A 25666-nucleotide genomic window follows, 5' to 3' on the forward strand; every position below is an offset into this window, starting at 1 on the left:
TTGTGAAAGCTTTGGTGTTTTCTTATGAAGAACTAAGAAACAAAACAACCAAGCGCCTTCCTTATTAGCTGAAAGGGTAGGCAATATTATCAACTCAGATATTTGCATGACAGTAATCACACCAATGTAAGGCTGCTGGACCAACGGACACCTGCAGGCTGTGAGACTTAGGAGGTCTCTCTCTCTCTCTTTTTTTTTCTCCTTGGAAACATTGTTTTTTATTCCTCCTCCCTCCCCTGCCCCAGGTTAAACTAGTTTGTTAATCTGATCAATAATACAAGATTTTTTTTTAACAGGAGGGCTGATTTATCTTGTTTGATTTTTTTTTATTATTTGTTAAATTAGATGGATAATCACCTAATTGAGGTTTTCGCTTCGTAAGTTGATCCAAGTTGGATGTAGAACAAATTGAAACTGTATCTATCCCCTGCCAATTAAAAGAGGGAGTCCTTCCCCATTTGCTGTAGAATTGGCTCTGCTCCATATAAAAGGGGATCGAGAGAGGAGGGTGAAGGACGAGATCGCTGAGAAAATTTCTGTGGGTCTCTTTTTCTCATTTAGCAGACTATCATCTCCATAGAGGCTAGGCAGCCCCTTTGGTTTGACTAGTATTGAAATACCTTCAAGAATTAATAATAACACCCCCAAGCCCACCCATATTTCCAACTGAGCTAAAGCACCCGGAAGACAAATTGCATTTTAAACTTACAAGACAAACCTCTTCTCTCCCCTTAAAGTCAAGCAAATCTGAGTTGACTTCGCCCATAAATTCAAGAATAGAAAGTCATAAATTGAACATATGAAGGACATCGCCTCTTTTCAAGTGATCTTTCCTTGCCTTAATGGATTTAGCTGTGGCAGAGAGTCAGAGAAAAGCTGTCTTAACGAAATCTTTGACTGATTATGCATTTTTTCCCTATTCATACAAGATAGATTCATCATTCCAATTTGTCAAGCTGGCGGAGTTCCAATTAATTACACCGGGCCAAACTCGGCTCGTGTTCTGCCCATGTCAGAGCTAATCTAGTGCCTCATTTGCTGGCCGCCCGATGAAGAGGTATCAGAGGTGGTGTTCCTTGAGGTACTTATTGTGATGGATGCCCCATAGTGTGGCTGGTGGCAGAGGCAGAGCCCGGGACGCGCCTCTCCTCTGAGCCTAGCACTCATGGCTCCTGTACTAATTGAGGGCTCATCTGTATAGTGGATGTGGTGGCAGAGTCTATCCTTCATGGCTGGGCTGAAGGCTCTCTGTGTCACAGGGACTGTTTAAACATCTACATGGGTCTTAGGTTGCTGTCAGGTTTGTCCTTGCAATGTGGAAGAAAGAAGGCAACTTGTCCTCGAGCTGAGTTTTGGAGCCCTTCAGAGGCTAATGTGTGACACTGGAGGAAAAAGCAGACAGCTAGCTGCCACAAGGCTTTTGGGAGCACATCTATAGATCCTCTTAGGCAGTGCACATAGCTAATGCTGTACTAGTTTTTTTAATGGTGACTTTGTTTTCATGATTTTAGTTTTCCAAGAAGTGACCTACTGTTGTAGTAGGAGGCTGCTAGTTTGTTCCCAATTGCTCAGCCCCCAAATAATCACATAGAAACTATATTATTTAAATCACTACTTGGCCCATTAGCTCTAGATTCTTATTGACTAACTTTTACATCTTAATTTAACCCATTTCTATTAATGTGTGTAGTGCCATGAGGCTGTGGCTTACCAGGTAAAGTTCCAGTGTCTTGTCTCCAGCGGGGCTACATGGCTTCTCCCTGACTCTGCCTTCTTCCTGCTAGCATTCAGTTTCGTTTACCATGCCTAGTTCTGTTCTTCCCTTCCATAGGCTCAAAGCAGTTTCTTTATTCATTAACCAATAAAAGCAATACATAGACAGAAAGACCTCCCGTACCATTTCCCCTTTTCTGTTTAAAAAAAGGAAGGTTTTAACTTTAACATAGCAAAATTACATATAACAAAACAGTTATCAAGCAAGAATTATAGTTGTAATATTTATGTCTACTTATCTTTTATCATAACTAAGGGAAATTATAATCATAACTATCTATCTTCAACTCCATCATAGACTCCAGAAGAATATAATATTACCTAAGTAAACAGAAAATGCATTGTAAGCAACTTCCAAAACTCAAGAAATGACAGACATCTTACTGCCTGGACAGTCACCCAAATTTCCTCTGTACCATTGGGGCATCCATCTTCAGCCTACAGGCCCATAGTTTCCAGGAGACTTTTCCATGAAGCAAGAAATTTGGAGACCTGTTCTGCCTTCTAATGGCAAAGTCCATCAGATGCTTTCTTCTGAGTCCTGCAGAATGTCTGACAGACTCTTTTATTGAAGTAAGAACCCTAAAGATCCATCTCACCTTTAGGCAAATTCAGCAGTCATTTCTCTGTGGGTCCTGCATGTCCAGTTCATACAGCATAGAATCAAGCAGTCCAAGCAAGAGCAGTTAACCAACTCCATGAGTAACCTCTTCAATGTCTGTCATCCTCCTGAACCAGATTGGTGCATACAGGAGCAGATGTGTCTCATGTCATGAAAAGCTCTAAGTTCTTAAACATTTTATATGCCATTTTCTGTAGTCTTTGAAAGATTTGAAGAATGTCTATCCATCTGAAATACATCTCTGTGCATCTAGAAAATTTAACTAACATGACTACTGCTTGACTATTATAGATGATTATTTATTAACCTATATTTCTTAATTATACATTACACTTTTAAATGAGCTGGACAAACACAATATCTTAATCAAGAGCAAAAATATAACAAAATTGACCTTAAATTTGTATCAATAAACTAAGATCCATACCAATGCAAATGTCTATAGCACATCCCCCTTTAACTGTAAACAAATATTTATAAACAGTCATTTAGGGAATTTGGGTGTAGTTCTCTCCAAACTGCTTCCTGCTTTTTTATTGGGCAAAGTAATTTTTGGGGTGTTCATGGAGATCTTTTAGGGGATCTTGACCTATCAAATAACATTAGTCTGGAATTAATCCACAGGTTTTCATCCTCTGTGGAAACAAAAGAACCTCTTTTTCAAAGTAACATATCCTTAGACCCAAATTTTAAAGACAAGATACCTTTAAAGTATATATTTTGGTTGCTTAGCTCCTTCACAGTCAAAAAATTAAAAGAAAACACAATAATATACATAATCCAGACTCTGCATATTTTCCATCTTTACATGGCTTATTGTTTTTTATTTCTTAATCTATGACTGTCTGTACTCTGGCTCTTTAAAGACTTTGTTTTATTTCTTTTTCTAACTCTCTATACTCTTTTTCTTCTCTCTCCCAAACTATGTACATTTATTTGACCCATTTAGAGGTCTCTTTTATCTGAATATGTCTTTATTTTCTACCTGTAATTATTCTCACTTGATGGAGGAGAGTTATCTATGTTTCTTTCATTGGTTAATTAATAAAGAAAACTGCCTTGGCCCTTTAAGAGACAGACAGAACAGAATTGTGGGAACAAGGAAGTAGAGTGGGGGAGACGCTTCAGGCAGTCGCGATAGGGAGTCTCCATGTTGTTCCTCTCCGAGATGGACGCAGGTTAAGATCTCTCTTGGTAAGCCACACCTTGTGGTGCTACCCAGATTACTAAATATGGGTTAAAGCAAGATATGAGAATTAGCCAATAAGAGGCTGAAACTATGGGCCAGGCAGTGTTTTAAAGAATACAGTTTCCGTGTAATTATTTCGGGTGTAAAGCTAGCCGGCGGCCGGGTGGCCCCGCCGCTTCTCACTACACTCACTCTCTTTCTTTCTGCCTTTCTTTCTTTCCTTCTTTCTGTCTGTCTGTCTGTCTGTCTGTCTGTCTGTCTGTCTTTCTTTCTTTCTTTCTTTTTGCTAAGTAGGTGTGGCTAGGACCAACAAGGCCCTGCCTGCTTGCTCCACCCAATCCAGCATGGCAGAGCTGTTCACAGCCTCTGAGAGCCATGTACATTGCTCCATTTTTAGGCTCACAGCATGTCTATGTTGCCATTAAGCAAGTTACAGCACTCTCTCTCCTCACAGACCCCATTTAAATGATCCATAACTGGACATCCAGAAAGAGCCAGAGTTCGTGCTGGCAGCACAGCCCAGGAAGATGCCATTTTAAAACCACTGGCTTTTTTTCTTCTACTGCTGAACAAGGAAGACCTCTCTTAAGAGAGCTGTGGCATGCCACCAGCCCCCCAACGCCCCCCCCCCAAAAATGCAGCTAAACTTTGTTTTTCTGTGTCTAGAATTCCTTTCCAAGCTTTCTTAGGTTTTTTACATGGACTTAGCTAGTACTTGTTGGAGTGCCAACTTATTGTAATAGGAGACTGCTAGTTAGTTCCCGGCTGCTCAGCTCCAAAATAATGACACGGAAACTATATTATTTAAATCACTGCTTGGTCCATTTGCTCTAGATTCTTATTGGCTAACTTTTACATCTTAATTTAACCCATCTCTATTAATCCGTGTAAATATCAGTTATTAAGTAATGGAGTTTGCTGTTCCTTTTCTGATGCACCGGTGTGCTAATGTTTGATAGGGCCAAGAGCTCTATTGACATAATTGCATCTTTAGAGCAATTTCTGCCTCATTTTGGATGAGAAAACTTAACTCAGAAGAATTAAGCAGCCTACCCAAAATTGCGCGACTGAGAAGTTATGGAGGACCCCGAGTTATGGAGCTGGTTCTTTACAGGTTATGTCTCTCTTCTTCTGTTCTTTATCTTGATCAGCAGTCACTTTTCTTTCTCTTCCACGAACATGCTCACCCACAAACTACATACAGCCAGAGGTTGTGCACCCTGCTTGTAAATCAGGGTTGTGGGCTGGGGTTTCAGAGATCTATGATTCTGTTTGCGGCAGCTGTGTCTCCTCTAGACTATGGACTGATTGGTAGGCCTCAGAGAATGCTAGGAATAAAGCTTGTGCATGATCCAAGACTGACTCAATAGCACCCTTTTTCTTTATTAACTTCCCTTCTATATCTGTCAGCTCTTCTTGAAGGGCATGGGCTCTGTAGTCCTAAGTGGCCATGCAAAGCGGAGAATGTATCTCAGAAATGTCGCTGGACAGTGGGCTCTGCATGGGACAAGCTTCAACCCCTGGGGAAATGGCGATAGCAGGGAGCCAAGTGGATAAGGCCAACCTTGTTTTTGTTTTTTTTTTTTTTTATTTGTTGATTTCACTGTGTAGTTGCCTGGTTTCCCATGCACATACTAACTAAGCACATCTGCTTAGCATCAGGCTGAGAGTCCAGGTTTCTAGTGGATACATGACCAGCCAGTAATAGCCGCCTCACACTGCTTTAGAGGTTAGCCTCATTTTAGATTTAAAACATCCTTGCTTTCAAAATACAGTGTTGGTCTCTTAATCTTTCTCTAGAGATACTAAGAGAAAGGGCAACTTTACACTACTACAGTCTCTTGAAAAGAAATGCTTGAAGGACTTGTCTTGTTTGAAGAAGAACTGAATTCCATCAAAGATCAATATGTAAATATACATATGTACATATTTCATTTTTGAGTAAGGGTCTCCTATCGTCCAAGCTGACCTTGAACTCTCTAGTCAGGAAATAACCACAAACTCTTGCCTTCACCTCCCAAGTGCTGGGCTCGCAGGGATTCACCCACCACCTTGCTCAGCAGGGAGATCCATTTAAAATGTAAATAAGACTTCAAGGGCATTACTATTCAGCATTTACAGTCCTTCCTGCTCCTTAAATATAGTGTGTCTTCCAGTTATCAGAAACATATGCTGCTTTTCAGCAGCCTTTTATAGACAACTTGCTCAACAGAAGGTGCTGGCATCCCAATATGTTTTGCTTAGCTCTGGCGTTTGCCATTGTGATGCGAGAATTCCAGCGCAATGGCGGGTGTTGTCTTTCTGAATGCAAATGAGGACATTGCCAGCATGGGTCTCCTGGACCAAGAGGAAAACAAAAGGAGCTGTGTTTTCTTTCTTCTTTTACAGTGACTTTCGGATATTTCTATTGTGGGGAGGGACTCTCCACCAGGATAGAATGGATAAACCTAGGCCTTGTTTCTCAGGAGTTTTCAATAGAACAAAAGACTTTCCTCGACAAAGTGGATTTCTAGCTAAGAGTCAGTGATAAGCTCATGCAGTCGTATCTGTGGAACCACACCGGCTGTTAATGTGAAGTGCATTCTTGTTTGTCAATAAATGATCATCATTCTAATACTTCCACACCGAGCCTACGTCTTCCTTCTGCTACGGTCCAGTCTCTTAAGCAATGCTGCTTTTCAAGACAAGTGAACCCAATAGCTTGGGGTCTGGTCTGAATACTTAGAACCTGTGCTTCATTAGCTGTTAAGTATTCGGGATGCCATAGTGAAAGGGTGCTATGCCAATTTTGTTCAGATAATCTGTTCTTCTGATGTTGAATTTTATATGTCAACCTGGCTGGGATAAAAGGCTACCCAGATAGCTTGTTGAACATTTCTGCACATCTTTGTTGGCATTTCTGGAAGAAGTAAGCCTTTTATTGAGTAAACTAAGTAAAATAAGTGATTCATCCTCAGTATTGTAGAAGGACAGGATCCAATCTATTGAGAGCTTTAACAAAAGAAAAATACAGAGGATTTCTCTTTGAGCTGGACCATCCATTTCTCTTGCTTGCAGACATACATGCCCGGGTCCTTGGGCCTTTGGATGTTGACAGGGGCTTAAACTGTTAGGCTTCCAGTTTAGACCAGAGTTATACCAGCATCTTTCTTGGGTCTCTAGCTTATTAATGACAGATGGCGGGAAATCCTTACTTCCACAGTTATGTACGCCAACACTCCCTGTTAAGTCTTTCTGTAGATTTATCTCTCCTATTGATTCTTTTCCTCTGGAGGACCATGACTAATAGAGTAATATTCATGATACACTCTCTATCTTTGGTTCTTCAGCTTTTGTTTCATGCTTTGAGATTCTGTTAGTAGCTGCTCAGTCATTTACAATTATGATAGCATCCTGGTGAATGGATTAACCTAGCATTAGGAGTTGCCCCTCTTTAACTATTTTTGGTCAGAAGCATGCTCACATGTATGTCTGATTGTGTGTAAGTATTTGTGTGTGTGAGTGCGGTGTGTGCACACATGTGATTGAGGACAATCTTGTGTGTCATTCATCAAGTGTTGTCCCCTTTTCTCATGCCCTCCCCTTTTTTGAGATAAGGTTTCTCATTGGTCTGGAGCTGACCACTTCGGTTAGGCTAGCTGGCTGGCAAACCCCAGGGACCCACCTGTCTCTGTCCCTCAGCACTGGGATTACAAATGCTTGTTACTAAAGCTGGCTTTTGTTGAATGCTGCTGTTGGGGATTGAACCCAGGTACTTGAGCTTGCACAAAAAACACTTCTTATTGAACCATTTCCCCTCCTTCTGTTTATTGTGAAATTGATGTTGTCCACTGATGATAAAGTTTTGCCTACTTTTTAAGGCTTGAGTTTGTCTGGTGTGTATTTTTTTTTTTTTTGTTCTTTTATTTTAAACCTATACGTGCTTCTTAATTAACATTTGAAGTTTTTCTCTGGAAGATAGCACATAAGATGATCTTAGATTTCTAAGTTTTTGTTTAACCCATCTCTGCATCTCAATAGGAGCTGTCATTTACTTATATTTAATGTGCTATTTGACATGGTTGGATTCAGCCTGTCACTTTGCTGTTTGTTTTTCACGTGTACATCTGTTTTTCCTCTTTTCTTACCTTCTTAGATTAGCAGACCTGTTTTAAGAATTTCAGTCATACTTCTCATTTCGAACACATAGGGATTCTACCCAATGTGGCTCTAGTCTACCTGGTTTTCCAGTTCTTCAAATAGACTTAAAATGTGCGTTTAAAAAAATGAAAAACGAGGTCTAGAAAGATGGCTCAGTGGTGAGGAGCTCTTGCAGAGGGACCAGGGTTTGGTCCTAAGCATATGCAAAGTGGCTCACTACTATCTGTAGCTCAGTTCCAGGAGATCTGATGCTGTTCTCTGGCCTCCACAGGCACTGTATGCAGTTGTACAAAAGTACCTGCAGGCAAAACACCCTTTAAAAATAAATATGATCTCAAAAAATTAAGAATAGGAAAATGTGTGAACCTACATCTCAGACAACAAGCTACTTGTTGGGGGTCAAACTTTCTGCCATGGTAATTTGAGGAAGACCATGACAAGGGGAGTCTTTGGGCCAACATACATAGAATTTAACATAATTCTAACTTACTTTGGTTTTGGAAGATTTCTTGTAAAATCATTGATGTCTGGATTGTTTAAAATTCAATGCATTTGAGTTCCTGAATTCTTTTACCCTATTGGGTTTGACACAGTCATCCATAGGTATGGAACACCTGCCTTCATAAGCCAAGATCCTGATGTTTACTTCGAGTCTTTCCAGTTGTTCAGTCAGCATTGTATTTTGGGTCTCAAAGTTGAAAAGGATAAGTTATACTTTTTTATACAGAGCCTCTTTCTGAAGTCCATGTTTGGGGAGAAGCAAAACGTAAACTGATGCAATTCATGTCAAGTAAGAGGTTTGCAATACCCTAGATGGTACCTCTTAAAGGCCAAATAAAGTCACCTCTGAAGACTCTGGCTATGGGAGAGCCTGCTGCAGGGAAAAGAAATATTTTGATTTCTCAGATGCAGATTCAAGACTGAATAAGTGGGCCGACGAAGCTTAAACAAAGTAGATGGTAGATTTCTACCCCCAAGTCATAGGAGAGCCTGTTTCCACATGTGTTCCTAGCTCAAAACTTAAATTTCCCATCTGAAAAACAGGTTCAAGAGCACCAGCTTCTTAGAGGCTAGAAGGATTCTGAGCATCAGGCCTGATAAAGGCACAAATGAGATTTGAACTCGCTATGGTCACAATGGTCAGACCACACCAAGCAACGCTCTGTCCTTTTCATTTTCCTGGAATCGGTCTGGTCTCAGATATTCCTTTGAATGTGGATGACTTCAGATGTGAATGTTTGCTGGACTCCATTGTGGTCCAGCCCTGTGGTGCTCAGAGTAAATGTGCAATGTGAGACACAGCACACAATAAAGGGTAGCTTTCTTTCATTACGAACAAAGAACACAGAGGAGATGTGTCCTTCAATAACAAGATGCGGGTGGTTTCTAGTGAAAGATGGAACGCATGGCTTATGGGAGAAGATGGTCAGTTCACATTATAAGCTTTGCAAGAAGAATCCGAGAAGAAATCGCATACCATGCTGGGGTGGCATGCAGCCATCTATCAATGCAAACAGATGTACCCCTTGGCTCCTTTTATCTATTTTGGAGCTTTATAAGGGAAAAAGTAAACTTCCTGAAATAAGAAATTAGAAAAGACAAGAGGACTGGGATCTGTGCCCCAAATCTATCCTTTTAGATTAGTATTTACTAATAGATGTTAAAACATGGTAGATGAACGAAAGCCCTGTAGACCATACATACAGCTGGAAGAACACACTTCCTTCTGACAGTCAGGCAGTCTACAGATGCTCAGGGATTAGAGGGAATTCAGATTAAATTACTTCTCTATTAAGATATCCTTTTCTTCGTAACTCATAAACTAGAGGAGAGGGGCAACTGGAGACCATCATCACCTGTGGTCACTTTTTCAAGCTTGGTTTTTTGGTCTTAGAAAGAAGGAACACATTCAGGCACCACACGGGTACAGGTGTGTTCGTCCTGGTTTTTTGTTTTGTTTTTAAGAGTTAGTAAGGTAAATTCTTTCTTAGTCCGGAAAAACAAAGTTTACTCTTACAGTTTTGTTGAAGATTAGCCACCAGTCCTAGACTGGAAACTCCTGATTATAGACTTGAAGTTATTTTAATTTTTAATTGATAAATAAAAATTGTGCATATTTGTTGCCTACAACTGATGCTTAAATGCACACATGCACATACACACACACACATTGTGTAATAATTCACCCATTCAGCTAAAATGTTAGTTAAAATGTCTACTATCTTGCATGCCATTTTAAAATGAGAGAACATTTAATATCCACTTTATTTTAAAATATGTATTTTTTATTTCAATTATGTATGTGTATTTCTATCTCTCTGTCTCTGTCTCCCATGAATTTGAAAGAGAGGATAGAAGGGCCTATGTGAGGCTTGGAGGGAGGAAACAGAAGGGAGAAATGTTGTAATTAAAATGCAATCTCAAAAATAAAAGAAAACGATCTAGATTTCCTTCTTTTATAAAGTGGGCATGGTGTGTTTACCTTACACATTTCCAGCAACCACTTGTTTATTGATGTATATAAGTTGATTTCATATCTTGGTTATTATGAATATGACTGATATGAACACAGGGGTACTATATGTTTTTGACTATTGTGAATAAGACTCGCATGAACATGGATGTGTGGGGATCTTACCCATTTCATTTCCTTTGGATATATACCCATCGGTGAGTTGTCTAGATAACAAGATAACTCCATTTTTAGTTCTTTAAGAGAAACTTTTACAGGGTTTCCCACAGAGCTTGTAGTAATTTATGTTTTTACAAACGTTGTACAAGCTTGCTACCTTCTCTCTAGTTTTTGTATCCTAGACAGATGGATAGACCTAAATCAGTGTCTGTGATGGCTAATCGTGCTTGTCATCTTGAGTGGAGGTGCACGGCTCAGGCTGTTTGCGAGGGCTTTTATTGATCTGATTATATGAAGTGGAGTGCTGCATCCTAATGAGGGTGGCATCCCAGGTAAAGAGAATAGAAGCTTGGCTTTGGCCACCTTTCCTTCATGTCTCACTGGTGAGTTTATCTACTCTGTTGTTGCCGCAGCTGCCACTGTTGCTTCCTTCATCAGAACCCAGCTTTGTTGGGCTTCCATTGTGAATTGAAGACTGATGTGGGATTCCCTCTGTATGCCAGGAATACGTTTTATTATCATTGGTTAATAAAAAAGCTGCTTTAGCCTATGGCAGGGCAGAATAGAGCTAGGTGAGGAAACTAAACTAAAATGCAGGGAGAAAGAAGGTGGAGTCAGGCAGACACATGTAGCTGCTGAAGGAGAAAGACACCAGAACCTTACTGGTAAGCCCCAGTCTCGTAGTGATACATAGATGACTAGAAATGGGTTAATTTAAGATGTAAGAGCTAGCTAGTAATATGCCTGAGCCTTTGGCCAAACAGTGTTGTAACTAATCTAGTTTGTGTGGTTATTCAGGTCTGGGTGGCCAGAAATGAACACTCAGTCTCTGCTTACGGAAGGCCATTAGTGTTCCAGAAGCCTTCAGGCCTTCAGCACTAGGGGTCTGGGTGGCCAGAAATGAACACTCAGTCTCTGCTTACAGAAGGCCATTAGTGTTCCAGAAGCCTTCAGGCCTTCAGCACTCGGTGGAGACCACTGGGGCATCCAGGCTTATGGGCTGAGCAGTTGCCTAGTTCTCAATTCGTCTAATATGAAGGCAGCCATTGTTAGATTATTTACTGTATGATTAAAGCCAATCTAATAAACCCCCTGATAAATTATTTATTTATTTTATATATGTATGGATATTTTACCTGCATGTTTGTCTGTGTACCATGTGTGTGCCTGGTGGTCAGATCCCTTGGAACTGGAGCTACAAACAGTTGTGCATGCTGGGACCTGAACTCAAGTCCTCTGAAATAACAAATGCTCTTAACCCCAGAGCTCTATCTCCACTCACCAAATGCACTTTTAGTGCATTTTTTAATGCATTCATTTCTCCCAGTTCTGTTCCTCTAGAGGCCCCTGACTGCCCCCTAGTGGCTTTGGTTTGCATTTCTCTAGTGATTAGTAATGCTGACTTTTATTTCTGCCCTGAAGCCTCTGGGTGTTTAAGTATCTTTCTTTCAGAAAGCTCTATTCAGATAGCTCTCTTATTTTGAAGTTAGATTATTTATTGAGTTGTTGAGCTCCTTATGTATTTTGACTATTAACTACTTATTAGATGTGTGGTTTGTCAACATTTACTTCTCTTCTATAGATTGTCTCTGCTAATAGAAAAGTGCTCTCTATTGAGTGTTTCCTTTGATGTCTAGGGGGCCATTATTTTGATATAATTCCATTTGTTTATTTTATTGTTTTTGAAGTGTATCTAAAATCATTCCCCACCCCTAACTACCACACACAGACAGACAGACAGACAGACAGATAGACACACACACACACACACATATACACACACATTGCCCAGACCAATTCTACAGAGTTTTCTTCTTATAATTTCTTTTAGTAATTTTATTTGAGTATGATTAAATTTTTCTTTAATTTTATCTGTAGTATGTGATGGGGTAGAGAGTGCTCTTTTACCATTATGGTTTATATACCAGGCACACATCAGCTAGCTAGCTCTTATATGAAATGTCTTAGTGGTTAAGAGCACCTCATGCTTTTTCAGATTCTGAAGTGTTCATGTACACAAACCACACAGAGGTAACAAGGTATTACAATCTCCCTGGGAGCTTCCTCTGGAAATGCAACCAGCACTGCCTCCATGCCTAGCTTCTTACCAGAGCTTCCCGTTAAACCCCGGTTCCCTCCAGCTCTGGGGAGGGAAAGCCACTCCTCTATAGATCTATATGGTGTCTTTTCGGCAAGAGCCCTAGACAGCCACCATTGCTATGCTGGGGCATTTCCTGGCCTGTGTACTATCCATGCCTGCTTCTCACAGAGTTCCTAAAGAATTCATGTTTTCTGCTCATTTGACACATTTAAGTATCTGGATGCCATAAATGAGTCCAATCAAATTCTGATCAAAGATAAAGAAGATATGCTAATGGAGTCTCAAAGCTCTTACCTAGTTAGACCTGATCAGAATCTATCCAGATGAATTTACATAATGAAGAGCTGAGTGGGGGACCTGGAACATGGAGCTACTCCACAGTACGTTAGTTAGTTTCTGAAGCTCCATCTCAAATATTGTGCTGTCAGTGTATTCTTTCAGGATACTTTCAGCTCACCTCTCTTGTTCTTACCATCTCCAATCAAGAGTCTGTGTGAGCTCGTGAGACTTAGCTACGTGCCAAGAAATATTTAAAGTGAGGCATGGTCCAACCGAAGGAGGAATCCAGTCTTTTTTTTTAAATTTATTTATTTTCTTTTATAAGTATGAGTATTTTGCTTGCATATAGGTGTGTATAACATGGGTGCCTGGTGCCCTTGGAAGTTAGAAAAAGGCACTGGTCCCTGGAACTGGGGTTAGGAACAGTCTGAGTTCTCTTTAAGAACAGCACATGCCCTTAATCACTGAGCCATCTCCTCAGCCCCAGGAATCAAGTTGATATTCCAGCTTTCCCACTTACTGAGTTCTGTGTCCCAGAGAGCCTACAAAATGGCCACTAGTCTCCTCTGTATTTCTAATAAAATAAACTCTATATGTAATGAATATGAAACTAGGTAGGAAGCCAAAGAAATCCCAAGTGAGTGACCGCCTGAGTGAATGAGTCATCATAGACACAACCCATGAGAACTCCAGTGGCTCAGCCCCAGAGGAGTGGCCAAGCCTTTTCCCCTGAAGCTAAGGACTGGTGGGAAGATTTTTTCCTTGGGAGTTCAAGGGCAAGCAAGTGACTCAGCGCCTGCACCTGCAGAGACTAGCACGTGCAGCTTCTTTCTGCAGGATGGTTACAGCCTGAGACGGCTCACCTACACACACCGCCTATGGGGACTGACTGAGCCCTCCCCTCTGCTGTACTCGATCACTCCCGAGGGGCCTGTTTCTATCCGTGGAGGGTCTTCCACTGGACTTCAGCTTTCCTGACTGTGAGACTGTGTTTCTGTCCTTTCTTCAATTCCTCGCTGTCCCTTGTCAGGTTTCTAGGACCCACACCTCAAAGGTTGGGTGAAACTTTGGACAACTAGAAAAGCCAGGCATCACTAATTAAATGAAAACTATAATTTCCTGTAGTGTCTTTGAGGACAGGGGTTGTCAAGCGATGCATTCCAGACAGGTCTTCGGATGGCACCATAGCGGCGAGTTTAAGTCCTAGAGACTTTGTTTCTACCCCTTTTCCATAATAAGATTTTTATATTGAAGTAGTGAACATGCTTTGAATAGAAATAAACCAAACCGTGTGCTTCAGGTACTAAGATCTGCACGCTATTTGTGCTGAAGAAAGTTCTGGATGGTACTGGGCTTAGAGGGAGTGTGAATTTGACAGAGATGTCTGGCCAGGTACATGTGCTGAAGGCGAGTCCAAGCATCCATTAGGGAACAATGCAGGAAGGGGCCGGCTCTAAATGTGGTTCTTAGGTTGTGCATTGGGCAGGGGGTTGTCAATGATTCACGTCACACCCTCACTCAGCTTTCGAGGGGCCCCAGTTAACTGAGCTAAATTCCAGGGGTCTAGGTTCTGGAAGGAAGAAGGCGTGGAAATCCAGGAGCGGTCAAGCACAGCTGTGCATTTATGTGGTAATTACCAAGCCATTTCCCCGTGAAGGTGCTCAAATGGGCGTTCACAGATGTCTAAGTCTCCCTCAGTATAGGTGCTGAGATCCTAGGGGTAGCGTGGCTCTCCCGGGCCAGCCTAATATTTCTGCTCAGTTGCTGCAGTTTCGGAGGGGCAGATGGTGGAGGAAACAAGGGCAATGGTCTAGGATGTCAGGGAGAAAAATGAAGGCTATACGGATGCGGGAAAGAGACTACGCCTGATTGCTTTGTACCTCGGAGTTGACGTCCTCTTTTCTTCCCTCCTCTGTCCGATGTGAGGTAGGCGTTTTAGCAAGGTTCCCCCGAGTGAGAGCGTACACAGTCTCCACGATCCAAATGTTCACATCGTTCCATCCTTTAGGCCGAGTGACTGCCTCAGCTGAGAAAAGTCACAGCAGAATGGCAGTGTCAGGGAAGTGGGACGCCGTCTAGGTGGCCTTTGGCTTCGCCCACAAGAGGGCATCTGAGGTCACCGGCTGACTTGTGCAAAGCCACTTTCGGCAGTAATCATAAAGACAGCGTCTTGGAGAGATTTTTTTTTTTTTTAATGTGGATGCAGGGCATCCGCAGACATAAAAAGGAGAGAAATGCTTGTTAGTTATGGCGCAGGTGAAAGGCTTAGAAAACTGATTAGCGTAGCAGTGTGGTCAGGTAGAAATGACAGCGCAGAAGCGGAACCGTTAATTGGGTGCTTACCTACTAATTTGAGCTTGGATGTCAGCACTGCTGCACTCCATTTCAAACCCAGGGTTAGACTTTAATGCTACATCATCAATTACGTAAAGGCACAACACTAACAATTAGATAATTATGGAGACCCACGCTGTTGCAATTTAACTGGGCAAGTTCAGGGCAAACATGACAGGAGTAGGCTTAACCCTCAGACTGCTGGCAGGAGCCTTACCCTAAGAGACAAAACGAGCACGCAGGATGCTGCCGCTGGCTGGATCTCTACGCCTATGGGTTAAATAATTTCTTTCCAGTAGTTGGCTTCGTCGGATGACCCGAGCAGACTCAGAAGAAATATTAGAGAAGTGTTAATTATGCTTTAGAAAAATCTAGCCTTTAAATCCATACCAGCTAGAGCACCTGGTGGTGGGCTGGATTCCAGCTAAACCAAGCTGAAGCTTAAAATCAAAGCATTTTTCAAAGAATTTTTTTTTTTTTTTTTTACAAGCATGAGACTTTCTGTAGACAGACTGTGCGGATGTTCAATCCGAGCTCTCTCCATTAACATATGAATAAAATAGAAGTCTCAAGAGCAGCGTTTTATTCTCATTGTATTCTTGCTGACAAACTAGTGCCTTCTTCAATCAATGATGAAGGCGGGCTCATCCCACGTGAATTGCAGGACCGTGCTGGGGTTTCTTGGGAACCTCGGTGTGCTGGGTACGTGGGATAACAATGCCATGAGATAAGCTTCCAAATATAGCTCTGTTTACTGGGTGGAGACCAGAGGCTGTGGAGACTCAGCTCCTGGGCATGTAAGATGGTATGGCTTGGTCCTCATTGACAGGAGGAAAATTTGAGAAAGGCTGAAACCATGTCAGGTTTCCCCTCCCTTCACAAACCGTGACTATAAAGAAGGGTGCTTTTGAAGAAATAGACAAGTCTAAGAGCCTACAAAGTTGAAAGAGTGAGTGGTTCGTGTCTAAGGGGAAAAATAGTAAAATAATGGACAGTTTTGTCTGGCAAATGAAATCATACTTAAACTTTACAAAAATAATATTATAATCTGAATTCTAGTACACAGATAGTTGTTTGCTTCAAATAGATGGGCTTCACCTGTCTCCAAGTGTTGCAAAAACAGACACAATGGGATCAGCTGAGGTGTTTCTACATATTCTAGATTCAGGGACCGTGGAATTCAAGACCATTGGATCCAGTGGGCATTCCATTTTCTTTATGTGCAAGACAGTGCATTTTCAGAAGGCTTTGGAGTACGGAGATCCAAACAGGAATGGGCATGACTCAGACACTCCAGTGACTCAGCTGGAGAAAGAAAGTAATCTTAGATGGAAAATATCTATGGATTTACCAAATGGGCATGGGTAGAGTACCACAGAGGAAGCTTCTGTGTGGTCCTGGTCATGTGGGTAGTTGTATATACATACTAACATATGCATATATGTGCATATGCATATATGTGTGTGCATACGATGTATGTACCAGCAGATCTGCATAACCGAAGAGTGGTACAGGGTCCTCTGAGTTAGAATCAAGTCCCACCCCTAGGGAAGAGAGCTCTTTCACTGTAATTCAGCTTCTTGGTGGGTGGGAAGATGGGACTCCTGGATAGCTCACCTCTCTTCAGGCATGGAGCTAAGGGCTTTGCTTGCAAAGCCGAAAACAGGACCGGAGAGGCAGGGTTTCATACAAGAGGGGAATCTTGGCAGGAGCTAAGTGGTAGTATCTAGGGCAATTGTGTATTGAAAGAATCCCTGCATTTTACACTCCTAAAGTAACTCACATGTGATGATTGATTTTATATCCACAAACCAGACCTGCCAAGTGTAGAGAGCTGAACTAGCTCTTCAATTAATGGTAAGAATTTCGTGTATGTGTGACACTAATTCGCGGGAAGGTCCACAATTTCAATAAAGAAGGCATTTTTATAGAGAGGTACTATGTAGTGCTCGAATACCCTCACTTCTTTACCCACTCTTACTATATCTTCTCAGTGGGCTTATCTGTCTTCACTTAGCTATTTACCATGTCTAATTAATGAAATATAGTGACACCTATTCTATAATATTGTGGTTACTCTATGCTGGTCAAGGTGGTACCTGAGTGATTATACACCTGTCTTTCTTAATCTTATTTTGCTGTAAATAGTGCTGAAAAAAAGACCAGGCAAAAAGAATTGTGGCAGTGCCCTTTCTCTTCCTTAGCACGGTCATCCTCTCATTTCTTCTACCCTTCTATCCCTCTTCCTACCATGAAAATAACAAGGCACATTATCCTTAAGTTTGCATTTTGTATGTAATGCAATGCCTTCCGAGATGCTGCTTCCGTATGCCAAGGGTCTCCTTGTTCTTCACAAGAGAGGCTTCTGCTCCATAGATGAGCCATTGCTTGTGAAGCTACCCTTCAAAGATGGCTATTCAAGGACATTCTAAACTTACTGCCTCTGAAATGGACACTACAACATAAAGACCCTTGACTATGAGCCTTCGTTCACTGGAGGATATGTTACTAGAAATGTACAGTATCAGGTCACAGGGCATGCATAGCATACATCTATTCTCTAAAGAATGGGCGGTAATTCAGGGGGTGGTGGTGCACGCCTGTATTCCCAGCACTCGGGAGGTAGAGGCAGACAGGTCTCTATGAACTGGGGACAGCTTGGTATACAGAGTGAGTTCCAGGACGGGTTTTTCCAAGCTACACAGAGAAACCCTGTCTTGAAACAAAACAAAACAGAAAGAACTGGCTGTAGTTCAACTGTGGAACACCGCCTACTGTTGACCTACTGTCTGGAAACTATCTTGAACAAATGGAGCTGGGTTCAGTCTAGGAAATAAATGAAATTAACACTAAAGAAGAATGGAACAAGACTAGACCTGTCAAGACATGTCATTTATCAGAGACTAGACCTGTCAAGACATGTCATTTATCAGAGAGAAGGGTGTTGGGGGAGGCTGCTTGTTTGTTTCCCATCTGCCCACACTCGAAATAATCACACAGAAACTATATTAATTGCAATACTGTTTAGCCAATAGCTTAAGTGTATTTCTAGCTAGCTCTTACATTGTTAACTAACCCATTTCTATTATTTTACATTTTACCATGAGGCTAGTGGCCTACCGGCAATGTTCTGGCTGGTGGCTCACATCTTACTCCTCTGGCAGCTACATGGTGTCTCACTGACTCCGCCTTCTTTCTCCCAGCATTCAGTTTAGGTTTCCTGCCTTGCTCTACTCTGCCCTATCACAGGCCAAACTAACTTCTCTATTCATTAGCCAATAAACGCAACACATATACAGAAGGACTTCCTACATCAGAAGGGGTTGTCTTATCCTGTGTGATCCCAAAATACTAAAGCCAATAGGGGTCCAAGAAGTTTAGGCAGACACAATAGGGTTCAGTATAATTGTTTTTCTTAAGGTATTTGCTGAATATGGTGCTCATTGTTTCAAAGGAGGCAAGTCCTTTGTCACTAAATGTGTTCAAGTAGATGCTGGTTGTGTCCGGCTCTGGGTGTGCATGAATGTGTATGCTTGAATGTGCATGTGTGTCTCTGCACATACCAATATGTATGCATATGTTTGTGAATGTCTTCACATGTATGGATGTGAAATATATATGAATGTGTATGAGTGTGTGAATTTGGATAAGGAAGTTGTGTAAAACCCTTTCCAAATGCCAGAGACACTGAGTTCACAAAGAAATCAAAATATACAAATTATAACTCATTTAAGACTTAAAGTTTTGTTTTCCCCAAAGCTGCCAGGGAGAATTTTGATGGCCACCTTGATTTGGATTAAGTAATGTGTAGCGTAACTGGCCATCCTCTGGTTGGATTTGGGGCTTGCTTCATAGAAGGTAGTCCACGACTGGTATTGTAAACCTGGTCAAACATAATTGGGGAGGTCATAGGTCCTACTAGGGAACTCAATACTGTTATTTAGCTAAATTGACATAGCATCAAATTGAATTGCATCCTAAATGCTTATGTTTATACCCATTGACAAATTTTGTTTTCAAACCTTAATCAGAGAAGCCTCTTTTCCCAGTGTACTGTCGTGAAACTGTTCAAGGCCCTGAGAGCAAGCGACAGACGGGGCTCCCTTTACTGTAAACAAAGCATTTGTATCATGTACTCGAAGGCTTAGAGGCACAGAAAAAGTGCAAGAGCTGGGAGATTAGTTAAAGGCTGTGAGATGATATTTGCTAGATAAGATATAGTCATTGCAAACACGAACTCCCCAGGAGATTTATACAGTTGCCTGCACTGTGACTCTTCAAGAATATGCCCATCGATAGTCAGGCATGGATGGACGAGGGCCTCAGAGAGCCTAATCCTCTCTGTTGAATGCTTTGATATTGATAGACTCATGGAGAGGTAGAGTCATTCTCTTTAGTTGTGTACCTGATAGTGAATCTATCAGACTTCAAGGAAGACTTCCAATCCAGTGATCGTGGGAATGACATTGGTTAAACTAACTTGGTCATAAAACAATGCCATATGTCCTTAGCCTGAAAATAAGATGGGTAGAGAGGCCGGACCATGGTGGTGCACCTTTAGTCCCAGCACTCAGAAGGCAGAGGGAGGCAGATCTTTGTGAGTTCGAGGCCAGCCTGGTCTACAAGAGCTAGTGCCAGGACAGGCTCCAAAGCTACAGAGAAACCCTGTCTTGAAAAACAAACAAGACTGGTAGAGAGGATCAAGGAATATTCAAGGGATAGATGGAAATAAGAAAGGGGGAGGGAATAATCAAAATTATGAAATTGTCAAAAAGCAAAAAACTAATTTTAATTAGTTGAAGACAAATACCTTGGAGATTCCTAAAGCCCATTTCTGAATACTTGTGTGTGTCTCTGTGTATATCTCTCGATATGTGTGAATGTCTGTGTATGTGTGTGAGTGTGTATGTGTGCATGTCTCTGTGTGTCTGTGTTTGCTGACATTTCCAGAGGTAGTTTCACTATGAGTTTCTGACTTAATCAATTGGTTATTTCCTTAAATGATTTGTTTTCGGGGATCAGGGGTTTTAAGTGGAGGAAGTAGGTCATTAAAGGCCTGTCTTTGGGCATATCTTGGATTTTCCCTTCCCTGTTTCTCCATTTCCTCAGTTTCTAGTTGACGGAGAAGTGAAGAACAGCCTCTGGGCTGTGCTCCCTCTGTCATGGTGTTTGGGAAGAAGGGATGGATTCTCAATCGGAAAAAAGTCCCTACCAGACTGGGTTGTAAGTGAGTCTATGGCACATTTTCTTGATTAATGATTGATGTGGAAGGGCCTGGCCAATGGTTATCCTGGGCAGGTTGTTCTGATTGTATAAGAAAGCAGGCTGAGCGAGCCCTGTGGTCCATGCCAGTGAGTACCATTCCTTCATGGCTTCTGCTTCAGTTCCTGTCTCCTCCAGGTTCCTGCCTTGAGTTCCTTCAGTGATGGACAGTTAACCTGAGAGTTGTAGGCTGAAATGAACTCTTTCTGCTCCAAGTTGGTTTTGGTTATTGCATTTTGTCATAGAAATAGAAACTGTCACTAGGACAGTGATTAATTCCATTTTTGGGAATTCTGACTTTGAAGAGCCAGAGGGGCACCCAGTGAAGCATGAATCATGCCCTCAGAAGAGTCTTGTACAGGCCCTGACTCAGAGCTTGGCAAGCGAAGGCCGCTGCCCTGCAAGGGGTGGTTGAAATCATGCCCTTCCTGGCTTATTAATAACATCATGGAATTGCATGCCTTGGGAGCGTTTACCAATTACGTTCCTCATCACAACCACTGGTGGGAGCAAGTCTATGGAAGAAGGAATCGTTTTTGGTTCATGGTTTCAGAATGTGTGGTCCATGGTTACTTGGCTCCATACACTTGGACGAAACCGTGGAGGAGGAAACATGGAGGAGAAATCTTCACTTTTTGATGGCTAAGAAGCAGAGAGAGTGGGACCAAAAGGGGCTAGGCATAATACACCTTCAAGGACCTGCTGCCAGTGACATACTTCTGTCAGCTGGTCCTCATCTCCTAAGGTTCCCAGGGCCTCCCCAAACAGCACCATCAGCTACCAATAAATCATTCATCAAAAAAATCCTGATCCTATGCACGCTGTACAAAATCGACGAAAGTCGCCCAGTGTTCGAGGCACTGTGTATAGGAGTGTGTAGTCAGCTGTGGATACTCAATGCTGCCTGGCCATCCCCAAGGGCCACCACACTGGGGAGAGATCCACATGGCTTCCCGACTAAGGAGGACAGCCCGGCAAGCTTGACCTTTCTTGCTCTTAGCAACTGAAGTGCTTCTTAAGTGATGGCTGAATGGTAGGGCTATTACTCTAACTGAAATTTGTAATGGCTTTCTATTGCTTTGGAGAGAGCTGGGGCTCCTTGGGATGAAAGGTGACTTTTAGAAGTCAGTAATTATACTTCCAGCGAAAATGTGTCTCTGGCACAGTGCATAACTACAGTATGCAGGGCATCCAAGAATTCACTCCTGGACAGGGCTTAGATTAATCATGGTTTCAGTGCCCAGGGAACATGTTCTCAGTAGTTAACCATCCTCCTTCCTGCTCCTTAAAATGTGGACCTTGTAATCAAAAAAACAGACACACCCTCAACTATAGCAGGCTGCTGTACTAAATAAAAAATTATAGTTATTATACACGGACTTCACACGGAGCAAAGTCTAGTTACAACACATCTGGCCAACTCCATTAAAGAACTGAGTTATGTTCGGCTTGTGTTTTAATTAGCCCATGATAAACAAAGAATCAAAGGCCATTCCGCTCCGGTGGTTTTGGTATTTACGACTGCCTTCACCTGCCCTTTGCACACAGGTTTATGGAGTGTAAGAAAGGGAAGAGTTGCAGTGATGTTGTCTAGACCATTTACTGTTTGTAGATCAGTTAGGAGGGTAGCCAGATGTGGGCACTGTACTTCAGAGCTGACAGGCGCTTTTGATTCCAAACCATTTGGGGCAAAGGTAGTCAGTTTCATCTTCTAGGTCAGGATTCGATAGCGGAGCTTCAAGATCGCACAGATTTCTTTGTAGCTTGTGAAGCAGTTAAGGATGCTGCAGTTTAGATAACAGAATAAGGTCTGTGAGGTGAGGTCCAAACGGAATCCCGTGCTTCTGAATGATGGGAGGCCTCAGGATCCAAAGAGAAAACATTTTCATAGGGATGGCCACTGAACCCCCTAACCACCTCCATTCCTAGTCTGCCCTGCACACAAATGCTGAGCAGGTCGATGTGAAAAGCTCTAAGAAATCTTCTTATAAAATTTTCGGAACCTTAATATCAACTAGGCGGGGCTGGAGGTGTAACTCAGTTGGCAGAATGCTTACTTAGCATCCACAAAGCCCTGGATGCCCTTCTTAGCGCCTCATAAAAATCAGGCGTGGTAGTTTTTGCCTATAATCCTACCACACAGGAGGAGGCAGGAGAATCAGAAGTTCAAGGTCATCCTCAGCTGCATGGGAAGTTCAGGGCCAGACTGGAATACACAACAACCTCTTAAGAAAGTATATCATGTGCATCCCAGTTCTATGAGTTTCATGTAAAGAACTCATTTATATGTAACCTATTTCTGGTGATGCAAAGGAGTCACATGTTGAGCCTGTGAATCTGGTGTGGACAAAGCTGTCTGTAGCAGTTCCTGAACACTGGGCTTCTTGAAAGAGCTCGCCCCCAACTCCTTCTTCTCTAAGATGACCATTGTCAGCCTCCACATGGGTACCGACTTAAGGATTTGGTTCCACTTCTATATTGTTTTCTTTTCAGTTAGTTTCCCTATTCCTCTTTTTCTTTAAAGAGACCCATGTTTGGAAGTGCAAAAGTCAGAGTGTGCAAAAATCCAGATAGTGCAAAAGTAGAAAAGTCAGAGAGTGTAAAAATTATCACCGTGTGCATGTACCTGCATCGGAATCTCCATTCCCTTTAAGGGGTGAGCTTCTGGAACATCCAGACACATCCCCCAGGTTTCTTTTCAATTATTTTCTTTCCCTGTTTCCCCAAAGGAATCATTCTGAATCCTAATTAGATGAATTTTGCCCCTGTTTGAAGTCTTCATAAATGGTCAAACAGAACACAATTTTGTCTTACTTCTCTGAGATCCACGATGTTCTTGCATATGGCTATAGTTCTTTTATTTCCCCTTAAATGCTATGTGATATTCCTCTGTAAGACTGCATATAGCTTGAGTCTGCTATCAATAGAATTGGACACTTTTGCATATGATACATACAAGCATTTCTCTTTGACACGTACAGCTAACTGATGAGTTGACCTGATAAACCAGGGAACATTTTAAGGTTTTGAGGGATGGCAATGAAGTCAGATCCAACACAGTCCTTATGTATCATCTCTATGGTTGTAGGATGTTTGCAATAAGCTTTATCATTGATGATCTCCCAGTGTTGTCTCTTTGGAAGCCAGGGCTCACCATCAGTTGCCTGACATCAGTGGAGCACACCATCCTTCAGACCAGCAACTCACAGTGTGGTCCCTGTATTTGCAGCATACACACCACCTGGTAAGGTGTGAGGGGGACTCATTCTATTTTCCTCCCATACCTACAATCAGATAAAGGTCTTAGCCCCGCAGCTTGTGCTTAATAAGTCCTCCGGAAAACTCTCGTGCCTACTCGGATCTCTTCTCCATCTGTATCACATATCTCAGCATCCACAAAACAAGAGGCACATGGAAGGAAATGGATTCCTTTATTTTCCATTCCTTCAACCCGTACATGTTGAGCACCTGTTAAGACCTGAGCTATACTCTGCTCAATAAACATCAGGAATGTAAAGATGGGTGAGTGACTGTCTTTGACCTTCAGAAGCTCAAGGTCAGCAAATGGATATTGTACATGGTGATAGGTGCCATGGAAACAGGAGAAGGGAAACAGCCACTTCTCGCAGGGGGGTCTGAGTATGTTCTATTCTGGAGGTGAGCTGTGCATTTCAATACAAATTGAATTAAAGCATTGAGTGGTGTCCTAAGCAAGTACCAGTTAATGCTTGCACACAGATGGTGGCTCTTAGATGTGAAAGCACAGAGATTTGTGCTATCTTTACTTCTGAGATCCAGGTGCTTAGGATGTACCAGACAACATTAAACACTGAATAAATCGCTTTTCTATGGTTACTTCTTGGGGGCCTCACATGTCATTCATTTAACCTTCAGTTATAGAGTACCATCTGCATGACAGGATCTCTATCTGCTGAGTCAAAGAGATGAGTATAAATGCCTATAACCAGGATGGTGACAGACCCAATCTCTCTATGTCCTTAGATCAGCTTTAGTGTTCTGAGTGGTTACGGTTCCTACAAATCTTACCATAATTCCTGGTGGCTGTGGTCCCCAGCTGACAGTAGATACTAACTTGGCTGTATTAGCAAGCAGTTTGAATACTTGGTAAAGACCACTAAAATGACCATGGGGCTGCACCAGACTGTATATCTTGACCTGTCTGATCAAGGGAAGGATGGCATGAGAAAGATCTTCTCAGTTCTTTGGGGGTGTTTTAGCCAAGGTAAAAGTGTTCTTTTGATGACAGGAGGCAACACACTGAAACCAGAGAGATGAAAGGCAGTTACTCACACATGGGAATGACGGGACATTGTCAGCAAGAAGCGCAGAGGAGGTTGCCCCAGGGACAGGATAGCAGAGACCGACTCTGCAGGGACAGCTTCTGTGTGGCAAGCCAGGTAGCTTTGACTGAGTTCACATGCTTCCACAGTGGGTCAGGTGATTAGAAGATATGTTTGAGATCTGAGGTGTAATGACTGTTGCTGGGACCTGTAGCCGTTGCTGGGACCTGTAGCCAATGCTGGGACCTGTAGCCAATGCTGGGACCTGTAGCCAATGCTGGGACCTGTAGCCAATGCTGGGACCTGTAGCTAATGCTGGGACCTGGCCCTGGGCTAAGTAGAGCAGGTATCTAGTGCTCTGAAAGTTTGGTAGCCTGATACAGGAAGTGGTAGAGTCATGGACTTGATGAGCCTGTTTGGATGGATGGAGAATTGGCCAGTCTCCATCCTCAAAACTGAATGAAAACAGCATTTTAAGACAAGACATGTTTATGCAGAAAAGATCATGGTATTATGGGGTCCCACTTTGCTACCGTGGAGTATTTACACAGCCTTTCATGGCTGCCTCTTACCCTGTCACTAACTTTACTACTTGTATAGTAGAGAGGTTTTGAATGCTCCTGTGTAGACAGAGTTTCTGTACCACCCGGTCCTGCAGCCATTCAGTCCCAAAGAAACACACTGAGGCTTATGTTAATCATAGACTGATTGGCTCAGGCTTATTATTAACTAGCTCTTACAACTTAAATTAACCCATAGTTCTTGTTTATGTCAGTCATGGACTTGGTACCTTTTCTCAGTGCATCATTTCATTTTGTTTCTTCTGCATCTGGGTGGTGACTGCAGACTGAACCTTTCCTCTTCCCTGAATTCTCCTAGTCTGGTTGCCCCGCCTATATTTCCTGCCTGGCTACTGGCCAATCAGCATTTTATTAAACCAATACAAGTGAAAGATCTTTACAGGGTATAAGAACATTATCCCACAGGACTCTTCAACAGTAGAAGGAGTTCTGCAGCAGCTCAGTTAGATAAC

The sequence above is a fragment of the Arvicola amphibius genome, chromosome 12, assembly GCF_903992535.2.
Source record: "Arvicola amphibius chromosome 12, mArvAmp1.2, whole genome shotgun sequence".
In the NCBI taxonomy this organism is placed as follows: Eukaryota; Metazoa; Chordata; class Mammalia; order Rodentia; family Cricetidae; genus Arvicola; species Arvicola amphibius.